General features: G+C 56.3%; 1 protein-coding gene across 1 annotated transcript in view; it reads right to left on the reverse strand.

Moving 5' to 3' along the window:
• The window catches only part of C8H1orf127 (chromosome 8 C1orf127 homolog), a 57,918-nt gene that overhangs the window by 18,234 nt on the left and 25,569 nt on the right, over nt 1-14,115 (reverse strand). The gene's annotated exons all lie outside the window — the stretch shown is intronic.

Genomic DNA, 14,115 nt, shown 5'->3' on the forward strand with positions numbered 1-14,115 from the left:
TAATAGTTTTTAAATACTGGAAGAATATTTCCTTAATTTTTTGTGCTATTCAAAATGTGATGACTATAGACACAATGCGTTTTCAATGGTCATCCGCATTATCCATCTTTTGTCCATTACTTTTTTACATCTAGACAATCAACAAAACAACAAATCAGTCCCTGATCTGTAGCATTGGCCAATTTCTCTGGTGTAAATACTTCTACCATGGCCGATTTCAAGCTACCAGCATGAGGTCACTGAACTCAGAGTTGAGAAGAGCTGTCCAATGAGTAGCACGTTGTTGTTTAGTATTCCTGCTGTACAGATACGTAGACATAAACCGTCTCAAGAGCACAGAGAGATAGTAAAAGGTAGCAATATAATTAGGAGGTGATGAGTTTATTGCCTTTGTTCTTAATGTAATTTATTTGTTAGGTTATGTAATGTAATATTTAATGATGACTGTGTTTAACAACGGGCTTGCAAAGTTCCTGAAAACTTACCAGTTGGCTCTCATGAACTGATGCCAGCCAGCTCTAGCACCCCCTGGGCTGGACTCTAAAGTGGCACTTGGAGACTTTTGGGAGTGATATAACATGTTCTGTGTCTTGATGGTGGTGGTAGCTACGTGACTGTGTAAGTTTGTCGAGATATGTAGAACTATACATACGTAAAGGATACATTTTACTGTGTGTAAGTTTTACTTCAATAAACCTGAAAACGTAGGGAATTAGGCAACTCACAAACTCTCTAGAGGCACCACAGAATCAGACTTGAAGGCTGGACCAGCTCCCAGGGATGTGCTAGTGCAGTGGCTTCGGCTGCCGTCACTGAGCACAGGCATGGCTGTTCTAACCACCTAAACTGTCCGGGATGCCCCTGCTGGGACCCCCCCACCACCCCTTCTGGAATCTGGCCATCTCTCCACCAAGATCCATCAGCACAGTGTCTGGACAGCGCCTCTTCCAAGCGGAAATCCTGTGTCTGCCCCTGACTGGTGGAGGCCAGGTCACATGGGCACCCTCGAGCTGCAAGGGAGGCTGGGAAAGTGAATTTCAGATTTCTACCTTGGGGGAGCAGGACTTACAATGTGGGAGATGCAAGAGGGTTCACGGGACATTGGGTGGACACGTGAACATAAAAACTATCCACTACAACGACCAACAGTTACTGTCACCAACACATCAAAATTAGCGCCACCAACAGCGTTATCCCAGTTACGATCAGGAAGCCTGGCCCTGGCCCTTCCGTGTGCAGGTGCGTCATTAGACATGCACCTGGGACAGGTGTATGATGGGTGCCTTCCTAGAGGAGCTTCCTGTCAGGTTAGAAGGCCTGGTCACCCACCTTACAGGGCAATGTGTGCTCAACTGCCGTCAGAGGAGTTGACACGTGAAATGCAGCAGGAGCCAGAGAGACAGAGAGAGGTTCCGGGGACTGGAGAGGAAACGAGAGGCTTTCTAGAGAAGCAGGTATTTGAGCTGAGCTTTGAAAGGTGGCAAAGACTTAGACAAGGGCAGCAGAGGAGGAGGGCGCCTCAAAAGGAGGACCTGTGCGGGCAAAGGCTTGGGGCAGGAATTGTGCTTGTCATGTTTGGGGACTTGGCTGGCACAAAAATGCAGGCCATGTTTCTGAAAATCCTTTTTTTTTTTTTTTTTTTTTTTAGAGATGGTCTCACTCTGTCGCCCAGGCTGAAGTGCATGGGGTGATCATAGCTCACTGCAGCCTTGAAATACAAACTCCTGGGCTCACACTTGAGCCTCCTGACTCAGCCTCCTGAGTAGCTAGAATTACAGGCACACATCGCCACACCCGGCTAATTTTTTTCTTTTATGTTTTGTAGGGATGAGGTCTCACTGTGTTGTCCAAGCTTCTCAAAATTCTTGACCATGACTTCAGAGTAAGAAATATGTTTTACATTGTGACATACGTTATACACACATATCAATAAATGAAATAAGAATTTCATAAAGCAGTACTTACCCTAATACACGCAGTGTAATATTTTCCAATTTATCCCATTTCGTTCTTTTTTTCGAATGCTGGTCATTGATTTTGTGACTCATACATGGGTCATTACCTGCGGTTTGAAAACCACAGGTGCAGGGGCTGGAGAACGGGGGCAGGAGCAGGAGGTGGCTGGGGAGAGCCTTGAACACCAAACTGCAACATTTGGACTTTGCCCTGTAGGTTCTGGAGCTCAGATGCCACTGAGGAACAGTGACTGAAATGATCAATATATGCCATTTACCAATATTTAATATGCACATGACATGTGACCCAGCAATTCCACTCCTAGGAATGTAGCCTAGAGAAATCCCCCACCAAGGGGCCAAGAGAGGCACGAATGAGGAGGTTTGCCATAGCCCGCTTCTCGCTGGAAAAACTGGAGGCAACTAGGTGTGGAATATTATGCTGCCCTGCAAAAGAATGCGGCTGGTCTCTATTCTGGAGAGATCTCTGGCACAGCTGGGGAGGGGAGACAAAAACTCAAGTCACAGGAGCAGGTATGTGGTTAGCTTCAGCCTCAGATGAAACACGCCTGCATGTGTATGTGTACCTTTACATGTGTGGGTGCCTTGTGGAAAGATTTAGAAGTAAATGCTGACAGGCTACACTGGGGATGAACTTTGAGGACACTGTGCTGAGTGAACCAAGCCAGACACAAAGGACAGATACTGTCTGACTCCACTTACCTGAGGTCCCTGGAGTAGTCACATTCACAGAGACAGAGGAGAGGATGGTGGGTGCCAGGGGCTGGGGCTGGGGGGTGGGGGAGTTGGTGTTTAATGGGTGCAGATAGTGGTAAGGGCTGCACAACACTGTGAATGTTCTTAATGCCACTGAACTGGGCACTTAAAAATGGTTAAGATGGTACATGCTATGGTATGTACATTTTCTCTCTCTCTCTCTCTCTCACGCGCACACACACATGCACGATTTAGAAAGCCCCATACCAAACCAAACAGGGGTTGCAATGAGGAGGGGCGTGACCAGGGCCAGTGCAGAGAAAGGGGCCTTTTATGTTTTACTCCATCTGCTTCTGTACAATTGCTAATTTTTGCAATGAGCACTTTTTTTTGGATGACATATGATTTTTTAAAACTGATTCAAAAAATACATGTGTGTAAAATTCAAAGTGGCCCCAGGAGTGGAGAGGCTTAGAAGGTGAGCACGAGGGAAGCACTGGGTCTGGGGGGCCTGGGGAGGTGGGAGAGTGGGGCCACAGGCACTGCCCCATTCGGCCCAGTGCTGGGTTGGGGATTGGGGGTGGGGGGTCTAAGTAGCCCACAGGGAAAGGGAGTTTTAACCCACAGCAATAAGCACTGGGTGTTCTGGGAACCCAGAGAAGGTGCCTGATGCAACCTGAGGGTCCAAGAGGGCTTCCTGGAGGAAGCGGCTAGAGCAGGCAAGGGCGTGAGCAGTGAGGCTGAACAGGAACGGGGCCCACCACGCAGAGGAAGCCCAGGACGAAGCATCCTCTGGAGCCCAGAGCCTGGACCCCAAGCATCCCAAGGGCTGCAGGCTGAGCGCAGGGGTTGGTCCCCTGACCTCCACACCCACATGGTTCCTGCACAGCCCCCTCCCCAGAGAAGGAGGGCACCAAGGGAGCAGTTATGTAAATCACCTGGGTGCGGCTCTCATCACCTTTTGGTGACAGGCAGCTGCAGAACCTCCCGGTGCCACACTGGGCCAGAGGTGGGGGTGAGGGTGTGGGAAAACAAACCCTTCTCTTCCCCCAGCTACAGCTTCAGTGAAAAAGGAAAACATCTCCCTCCTGCAAAAGCCCCGACCCTGACCACATCTGGCTCTCATTGACCCTGTTTGGTTCCAATCGTCCCACTTCCTGCTACCGTCTCTGGGCACATCCCCCCTCCAGCTGTGGGAGCAGCACCCACCCCTCCCCTCACCCTCCAGCAAGTCCTGCTCAGTGGGGTCCCCAACAGCCTTGTGGGTCTCCCTTGGTGCCGACCATGAATGCGATGGGTCACCATGCTGCCCCAGATGTGTCTCCAGACCTTTCCTCTGGCTGTTTCCGCGCTCACGCTCGGGGGTGCTGGGACTTTCACAGCACCCACCCACAGCCTGCCAGGTCCGTCCCACACCTCCAGGAACCCCGCTGTCCCCTCTGCCTGGCCCCTCTCCTCCTTGGGTGGGCCACCAGAGCGTCAGGCACAGTGCTGGGCGCCTCCCGCCTCCCGCCAACCCTCTGGGAGGTCCTTGGCGAGAGTGAACCAGGAGGCTTGGGCTGTCCTGAGAGTACAGGAGCCAGACAAGGTGTGTTCACCTGGGGGCGTTTCTCTTCAAAAAGGAAGGTCCCAAAGCCACTTCCAAAGGCCACAGGACCTCAGGGGCAGAACTAGGACAGGGTTGTGGTGGGAACAAAGGGGTGTTTCAGGGAACAAAGACGATGGGACAGGAGGAGAGAGCAGGAGCCTGGGCCCAGGGAGAAGGGACTCCAGCACCTGTGCAGTTGGACCCAGACAGGTGATGTGGCGGGAAGGCAGGAGTCCCTCTGCTCCCACCTGCAGGCAGAGGTGACTGGGGACAAGTTGGGGGTGCAGCTCTCTTTGCAGTGCGGGGATGGTGCCTTCAGCGCTCCCAGGTGCTGCAGCTGGGGCCGAATGATACATGCTCGATAGCATTTGTTCCACATTGTAACTAATCATTAACACGTTGCACTTTCTGGGCACCAAGACTGCCGTGTGTGAGAAAAGTGTGTCACCTCCTTTCATCTTCACAGCCACTCGTGAAGGAGCTGCATCGATAATAATGGTAGTTATTATTATCCTGCCCATTTTACAGATGAGAAAACTGAGGCATTAAGAGGGTAAGTCACTTTCCCGAGATCATACAGCTCCTGAGTAGTGAAGCCAGGATTTGGGCCCAGGGGCCTCTTAACCCCCAACCCCTGCTGCTCAGAGGCCGGGGTCTCTGCTGCTACCACTACCCTCCCCCGCTGGACTGGACTCTGGACTGGGAGCTCCTCGAGGGCAGGAACAGGGACGGGGTTCGTCTGTGGCTCCCCAGCAGCCAGTACTAGATATTCACTCATTCATTCATTCATTTCAAAGATCTTTACTGAGCACCCCCGGGAGCCTCCAGGCCCATCTGCAACACGGGAATATTGTCTGGAACGATCAGCCCAACAGAAATAAAGCGGCCACACACGCAATTTTAAATTTCTCCATAGCCACATTTAAAAGAGTAGAAAATACCAAAGAAAATTAATTTTAACAACATATTTTTAACCCCATAGCTCCAAAATATTATCTCAGTGTGTAATCGGTGTAAAACGATTAATGACATAATTCACATTCTTTTGCTCGTACCAAGTCTGAAGTCTGAGAAATCCCGAGTGTCCCTTACTCTTAGGGCGTGTCTGGCGCCCAGGAGCCACGTGCGGCCTTCGTGCTCCAGACTGGAAGCTCCTGTGTGGGGCGGGTGAGCCCAGCGCCAGGGCTGGCCCGCGGTGCACCGTGCTGGGGTGGGCGCAAGGGTCTCAGCCCCTTTCCTTCCCTGCAGGCCCTGCCCAGCATCTCTGCTCGGCCAGGAGTCGGGGCCCCTCTGGGGTGCCCCTGGGACCAGGCCCAAGGCGCTGCCGGCTTCCCGGGCAGGAGGGGGTGGTGAGGAGGGAGCTACCGCCTGGCACAGGCGCAGGGTTTGTTTGTACCTCTTTGAAGCGGGGAGATAAAAGCGAGGCCCACATGGGCTGCCTTTGATTCTCGCCTCCCCAGGCCCCTGCGCAGCTGCAGCCGGCCAGGCCCAGCCCTTCACTGCCCCGGGGGAGCAGAAGAGGCCCCAGGCCCAGGGTGCTCCTCCCCTGGTGGCTTGGAGTCAGTGGAGAAAGCACCCCAAGTCCCCGGGGATCTACCCCCCACAGACCCACCCGAAAGGGGCAGTGACAGCCTCTCTCAAGAACAGGGAGGAACCTGCCACCCTAATCTCTCTTGTGCCCGTGGTGGCCGGTCCTCACGCATAAACACAGCAAGAGTGTGGGCGAGAGCTGGGCGAATGGCTTCCCCTCTCTAAGCCTCTCTGCTTAAATAAATGTTTATTGAGGGCCTACTGTGTGCCGGGCTCTGATCTAGACCTGGCATGTGTCACAGCGCAGATGGAATGACGTGTGAAGGGCTTAGCACCATGTCTGGCACACGGAAGAGGCCTGGTGTCTGTCAGCAGCGTCACTGCTACGTTCTCCAGGGTTTCCCGCCACTTGCAGGCTCGGAGGGAAGCGAACCAGTGGCTGGAGCAGTGCCCTCCCCAGCACCCGTTCCTCTGTGCTCCGTCCCTCTGTGCTCTGGCCTGACATCCACTTCCTCCCTCTCCTAGATGCCCTGGGGCAGCTCTTGGCCAGGGGGAGGTGGGACCACTGTGGCCTGAGAAAGGTGGCTCAGACCAGGGGCATCACGCTCTGGGGACCCCCTGGCCACAATGGAAGCGAAGCCTCGCCTGGGACCTCCTCAAGCAACTGGGGGCCACGGGCAGCAGCAAAGTTTGGGGGCATGGCTTCTGCAGTCCGGATCACCTGTCATCCGGGGCAGCATGGACCAGGGGTCCTGGGCCCTAACCCCTATCCGAACAGCATCTGGAGTCTCCCAGCCACCCCGTCTCTGTGGGCAGGGAAGAGCCATCTCCGTCCTCCTCCTTCTCGGGGCGGGGCTCGGACTGCACTGCCATCCCAGCGGCCTTCTCCACACTCGCAGAGACACGGGGGGAAGGTCTGCGAGCCCCTCCAGGGCGTGCCCCTTGCTCCTGACCTCCCTCTGTCGACGTCCCACGGCCTCCCGTGTGTAGGGGAGGAGAGAGGGTGAAGCCAGGGCTGGCGACGGGGGCCAGACGCTAAGAAGCAAGTTCTCAGTGCTCTTGAATGACCAGTGGCTTTGCAGGCCTGGAGGCTTTGGGTCTTTCCAAGTGTATCTCTGAGCCTCACATTGCTGTGCCCAGGCTGGTGTGATCATCCCTGGTTTCACAAACAGGGAGACCAAGGCTCAAAGCCATGGAGACATTTGCCCACAGTCACACTCTAAGGAGGCAGCACGGCCAGGACTTGGACCCAGGTCTGACTGATTCCAAAATTTGTGTCCCTTCCACCCAGCTGCACTGCCAAGGAATTCAACCCTCTGCGTGGTGTGCTCAGAGCAGCCCCAGGCAGCTCCTCCAAAGCGTGAAACTTCAAGGCCAAGAAGCCTGCCCTGCACGGGACTCCATACAGCAGCTGCCTCAGCCTTGCAGATGGACCAACCCCGTGGCTTCGGGCCGGCCACCTTAACCCCAGACCTTCCTCTTCTCTGCCAGGGAAGGGGGATTTATGCAGGATCTCCTGGAGCATGCGGGGCTCTTTTTAGCCTTTTAAAAAATTCTAATAGTTTAGATTTGTTTTATTGTGTATTAGCCCAGATACGTGTAACTGGCACACCAAACTCACAATGTCATAGATATTTTTGCTTAGGTTCTAAGTGAAAAAGTTGCATTGGTGTAAGGGAAAATGCTAAGTAAATAAAAACACAGGGGGTTGGAGGGGGTGGCCCAGCCGTGAAGGGAATCCCCGGCCTGTGCCTGGGCAGCAGGAGCCGGGGAGGGCCCAGAGCTAGATGCCCTGGCCCCCTGGCTGTGGCGGTTCCGTGGAGGGGCAGGGAGGCAGCCGAATCCGGGAGAAGAGAGAGAGAAGCAAGTGGCTGCATCCACCTGGAGGCCACATTGCCGCCTCCCCTCCCCAGGCTCCTCCGTCCGCAGCTGGCTGATGTAAAACACACATGTTTTGACTGAAGCCGTTCTCCCCCCACCTCCTGAAAAACGCCAACATTAAAGGGAGCGTAGCTTTGTAAAACTGAAACTGTAAAATGCTTCTGAAACCCAGCCTGGGGGATTAAAGCAACCACATGAAAAGGGACTGGGGATGACCTGGACGCTGACTTCCTGTTCAGAAGTTCGTTCAACATGTGCCTCCCACCCGGGCCGGTGGCGTGTGAGGAGGAGGAGGAGGAGGGAGGAGGAAGGCCAGGGTCGTGGGGGCCAGTGGGGGTCTTAGGGGACCTCCGGAAGTCCAGAGCGTGGCCTAGGTCTGGTGCCTACAGTCTCAGGCATGGCTCCCCCGAGGTACTCAGAGGAGAAGGTTCGATGTTGACCTTGGCCTTGGGACCCCACCCAACTGACGGGTCAGGAGCAAAGGAGACCACGGCCACCGGACATCCTCTTCCTGGCCTGCGGGTCAGCCTCCCCTGCTGCTCCCAGCATGGTCCTCACAGGCCCTGGACACTTGGAGACGGGAGGAGCGCTTGGACCCCGCTCAGCCTCCTGTCTAATCGTGGTGAAGGACCTTCCCCAGCCAGGCACAGGAGCCGGCTGCGGGCGCAAATCCCTGCTCTGCCACGTCTTAGCTGTAGGTCCACCCGGGACCCTAAAATTCTCACCCATGGGGTTATTCGGGAGGAAAGAGCTCAGCAAAACGCCCGGCATGTAGTAAGGGCTCAGGGAATGGTAGGTGGCCACCCCTGGCAACCAGCCACCTTCCCCCCGGGGCAACTCGGGGAGTGAGGTCGAACAAGCAGTGCACGTGCCAGGACGCGGTGACCAGACGGTGCAGCCAGCACCCTGTCCCTCAGGGAGGAGGAGGACGCAGGTGGTTCCTCCTCTGCCCTCCCAAGGCTGGGTCTGAGTCGCCACTGGTCCCCCTCTAGGCCTCGGGCAAGTCACATCCTCTCACTGGGCCTGGGACCTGCCTCCTTGGGAAAAGAGGAGAGGATGAGCTGGTTGCAAAGACCCCTCCAGCTCAGACATTGTAGTCTGGGGCCGGGGGATGAGAAGGGGGAAGAAGCCTGTCTCCCCCCACGGCTAGAGGAACCCGGCAGGGGTAACAAGCGATTTCCTGTGCTGCGGGTGAACCCGGGCCTGCTGTCCAGGGCTGCGGCGGGGGACGCCAGGTCTGCGGACACTCACGCCCCCCACATCGCGCACAGGTCCTGCAAACGCAGACACACCTGCGCCATACGCAGCCCGGCGGCCACTTGGTGACCACCCCCTCAGCTTCATTACAGCCCTCCCTCCGTTATATAAACTCCCCGTGCCCTCCAGTGTCCCCCGCAATCACTTACCTAATATTAGGATATTAAAAAATATGGCAAGATTTTAAGAGACTTATTAAAATGCAATTAGCAGCGTGTACGACTTAAGCAGGGAGATTATTTTTAAAAATGACTTGATTGTGCGGAATACCATGCACCTTCCCGAGGCCGTAAACCTGCCAATCACACACGTTCTCAAACGAGGAGGTTTCCTCGCTTTCTCTTTGTCCTTCAGCCTTCTCTCCTGCCCCCGGTGACCATGAAGTCTGTTGGTCCCCCACCCACAAAAGCCACCCACTCACGTATGTGTACACTGAGACCCCCCAAGAGGCCCCTCAGAAGGAAGTCCAGGGGTTAATCAGGTCGGAAGCACAGCCCGGAGAAGCTCTGAGAACTCAGCCGGGGGTGGGGGGGCGGGGGGGGATGGAGAAGCCCCCACCCCGCCCTTGCCCCCAGCCCCATTATGATTTGGATCGCGAAGAGGACGCTGTCAGTGTAAGGATGGCAAACTGGCCTTGCAGCGAAGGGTTTGGGGGTGGAGAGGGCTGAAGGGAGGAGGAGGAGGTCCCGGGGAGGGGGCTACTGCTGACCTCCTCGGAGGACTGAGTCGCAGGGACCTTGACACCCCCGGCGGCGCCCACTTGCCGGGCTGGAACGGTGGGTTATGCTGCCCCCTGCTGCCCGCTCTCTGAACTGCAGCTCTGCTCCTAGGACCTGGTGCCGAGCGAAGGTGCTCACGGGGTCCCAGGGCAGCCCTTCCCCAGCTGGGTGGCCGGCGAGGCCTCCCCTCCCCCCATCCCGGATCTTCCACAGCTCTAACCTGAAGCGACACATGCATCTTGCAAGGTGGGGACTGCTCTCCGGCGGCGCCTCCCGTGCAGCCCCACCCTGGCTGGAGTTTATCAAATGCGCTTGCTACTTCCTGGCATTAGGCTCCCCCTGGCACTTTTATTCCAACCATAAAAAGGCTATTTCATTGAGAAATAAAGTCCCATCTCCCTGACGTGTAACTCCTTTCAGAGCTCTTACTCAACTGCCAGGCAAAATTTATGTTTCCTGGATATTCTCTCGTAGGATTGAGACTGGGAACGGGAAGAGAGGGACGGAATGGGGGGGGGTGGTTCCTTTCTGACCAAGGGACATGCATTTATTCCCGTGGTCTAAGGAGCCCCAGAAACCCAAGCCATCCAGGAGAGAGCCGTCACCTTGGAACGAGGAGGCCAGGGTTCAAGCTATGCTGCCTCTGACTACTAGTTGTGTGACCTCAGGGAAGACCCTGAGCCTCAGTTTCCTCGTCTGTAAAATAGGAAGAATAATTCCTTTCTTCTTCAAAGGGATGGTGCTAGATGCAATGAGCAGACGGAGGTGGCAGGTGCTTGGAAGCTGTGTCATGTCCAGCATTGCTATTATTATGGGGCAGTGGAATTCTCTGACTTAGGGGGTCTCCCCTGCCCCCACACAGACTCCCTCAGGCAGTGGTTCTCACACCCTCCAGGGTGCCCCAGAATCCCCTGGAGGGCTTAAAACAGATTGCTGGGCCCCACCCCCGAGTTTCTGGGTCTCAAGGTCTGGGGTGGGGCCCAGTGATTTGCATTTCTAACAAGTTCCCAGGGGATGCTGCCATTTCTGGTCCAGGGGACCCTCTTTGAGAACCACTGTTCTGAGGCTTTGAGATCTGGGATGTCAGAGGGCTCAGCCTGGTTCCTGGGAGAGGAAGGAGGAGCAGGGGGGAAGTCACCTGTGGAGCAAGGTAGGGGTGGGCTCTGGCTGGCTACATGGGAACGAGCTTCTGGACATATCGTCCCATCTTGTCCTCCCACCCGGCTTGGCCTGACGTCTCTGGCAGCCCCCAGGCCCAGAGACCAGACCTGTGAGCGGCAGAGGCGTTGGGAAGTAGGCTGCGGTGGGCTGAGCTGGGGACGATGGACCCTCAGGAGTGAGGGGTTCTCCCCAGGCTGCATGGGAGACTCAACTTAGTGTCTTCAAAGGATGACCCCACCTTATCCTGGACCAGAGGTGGCCGGCCACTCCCTCCGGTTTCCAAACAGCCCGAGCTGAAGCCCAGGTTCGGAAAGTGACCTGACTCGCTGAAGGTCACACGACTTGGGTGGGGCAGACCTGTCTCCGGACACCCAGAAGAAAGCTCTTCCCAGCCACGCTGCCTCTCTGGTTACACGGTAATTTGGAGGATTACGAAGTTGATAACTACAATTCCAGTTTAAGTAATATTCAAATACCCAACAGAGACTTGCAGCAAAGGCGGAAAGAATATGTTGTGATGTAAAGTCTGCTGTGGGAAGCATCTGAAATCTGGGAATTCAGGGCCCCCAACGAGGGGAAAACAATGAGCCTGGATGCGGCCGGGCAAGGAAGGCTTTGTGCTCGAGGAGGAAAACCCAAAAGGGAAACTGGACCAGCTCCGGCTGCTCCAAGTAACAGCAGAGCAGTACAATAAATGCATCACAGCCCCTGGACTTCACACAGAGTCACAGGGGAGAAAAGATGAGAATCCAAGCCGCCGACGGTGGGGAGGTGGCAAGGGATGTCTAAACGCCGCCAAGAGCCCAGGCTGTCTGAGATCTGTCAGGCAGCCCTGACCCCGAGGGAGAGAGCCACTCCCTGCCAGGGTTTCACTGATCACAGGCGTGTCAGCCATAAACAAATGACTGCAAGACCTGGGAGGTCTCAACAGGAAAACTAGACGTCCCCAAGGCAGGGACAACACCCGTGCATGCCCCAGGATCAGGCACGGGTGCCAGCCAGGCCCTGGCAGACCCAGAGCCCTGGTCACAGAGCCAGGGTTGTCCCATCTTGAGGGAGAACAGGAGCCCTCCCGAGAACCCCGAGCACTTTCTAATTAAACACGACTGTCCTGCTTTCGAGTGGGTGCAGAGCAAAGCAGGGGGAAGATGAGAAGTAAAGTGGTTTGTTCCAGCTGCACAGAGCGCTGAGCTGGGAAAAGTGCCCAGAACAGTTAATGCCCAGACCCTCCCAGCCTTGCAAATCGCCGCCCGCCTGGGGGGTGAGGAGCCACTTATGCCAGGTAAAGGCTGGTGATTCCATTAACTCCGTTCCCTTTGTCTTGTCTCCAAGGGCGCAGGGTGGTTAAACACGGGCAGGACTGGTAAAGGGTCAGCCCTGGTTTACAGGACTTTCTCACGTGTGTGCGCCCCTGGTCTATGATGTCCCCAAGCCAGGTGGCTCTGCAGGGACCGAGGAGGGGAGGGGTGGGTGGAGATAGGGGGGAGGAGACACAGAGAGGCAGAGACAGACAGGGTAGAAACACTGTGGCCAGTGTTGAGACAAAGGATACGTCATCACTGGGCAGCCACCTCTCCCCAGTCTGGACGTGGGAGTGGGAGCGGCACGAGCCCTCACAGAGGGGACTCCCAGTGGGGCTGCCGCTTTGTGCCTCTGATGTCCGCTCTGCAGTCAGCTTTTCCAAGCAGCAGGCCAAGGCCTCTCCTCTGCCCGAAGGCCCTCATGGGGGCCAGAATGAAATCTGGGCTCCTGGCGGGTCCTTCACGCCCCACGCACCCTCCCGCCTGCCCCAGCAGCATCGGTGGCCTCTCTGTCCCTCTGTCCTCTCCCTCCTCTGCCTGTAGCCCTCATCAGCTCCTTCCAGGGAGGCCTCCTCGCCTCCGTAGAGGGGCTGCCTGAGCTGCCTGCAGCCCACCCCCACCTGAGTCACTTTTCGGTTCTCTTCAGAGCACACGGCAGGGTCTGGAATCATCTACGTGTGTTCATGATTGGTCTCCAATCCCCTCTCCCACGCACACTGGAACTTTCGCTCCCACACTCAGACTTTCTCTGTCCAATTCATCGCTGCCTCCCCAGGGCTGGAGCAGCGCCTGGCACAGAGGAGGCACTCCATAGACATCTGTCAGTGACAGGGTCCTGGCTACGCACTATGGGAAGGCAACTGGGGATCCGGGGAGCCTCCCCCGTGAGTCTACACCACAGCGCTGGGCTCTAACCACTGAGCCCCCCAGCCCCTGAAGTTCTTCTAGCCCCGGTCTCGGGTTCCATGAGCTGCCCGGCATCTGGGTCAGTGGCCAGAGGCTCGGGGCTCCTGCCGGCTTCCCCTCTAGGTGTCAGGCTTGCCCAGGCGTGGGGCCGCCGTCCCTGGGCAGCGGCTGCCCGCAGGGGAACCGCCTGGCAGGGCCAGGGGAAGTGGGGGTGGGGGCTGGCCTTGGAGTCACGGCTCCGATTCAAGAAGGGAAATCATCCGAGCTTTTAAAAAATTAAATGGAGTCAGTAATTTGATTTCAGAGAGAAGCTGAAAACCTCGTAATGGCGGGAGCCGCTCAATTCCGTGGTGAAAAGGAAGAGCCTTAAATGGGCTATTAAGCTCCTGCCTGGGATGGATCTGCCCGGAGGAGGGGGTGGGTGGGGGCAGAAGTCATCTTGGAGGTAGGGACCGTTTATCAGCCAAGACATCCCTGATTATTTATTTATTTATTTACTTCTTGTTCCGGGCGTTGCCGGGGCCTCCTCCCCTTGGCTGCGGTTCAAACCCCGCTTCCCGCGGTGGGTCGGTCTGGAGCGGGTGGGGGGCCCCACCTTTCCAGGGAAGCACCGAGTGCTGTTCCGGCCCAGACCACTGTGCCCAGCCACAGCTGGGCCTCTGGACCAAGGAGCCTGAAGACACTGGGTCACCGGGGGTCACTGGGGCTGCCCGAGCCAGCAGGGTACCAGCTGCTGCCATGGAAACCAGAGGAAAGGCATGGTGAGTGATGAACACAAAGCAGGAGCTCCCCGCTCTCCTCCCCTGGGGCCCTTTAGAGACCGGGGCTTGTGGCCTCCTGAGGCCCCGAGGACAGGGTCACACACCCGGGGATGGTATCGCCATCACCACCAACCCCTAGAGGTGTCTGAACTGTGGTCAAAGGCCTTCCATGCTCTCCCGGGACAAGCAAACGTCCCTGGGCCTGGGAGCGGATAGTTCAGCTGCTCTGATTTGCCAGGACAGCGCCACAAGGACAGGCTCTGAGTGCACGCTGGGCACCAGGCTCCGCACTAAAGGCTCTATGTCCATTTCCTCGCGCCTCAACAGCCCGCCGGGGAG

This window comes from Eulemur rufifrons, chromosome 8 (genome assembly GCF_041146395.1).
Source record: "Eulemur rufifrons isolate Redbay chromosome 8, OSU_ERuf_1, whole genome shotgun sequence".
NCBI lineage: Eukaryota > Metazoa > Chordata > Mammalia > Primates > Lemuridae > Eulemur > Eulemur rufifrons.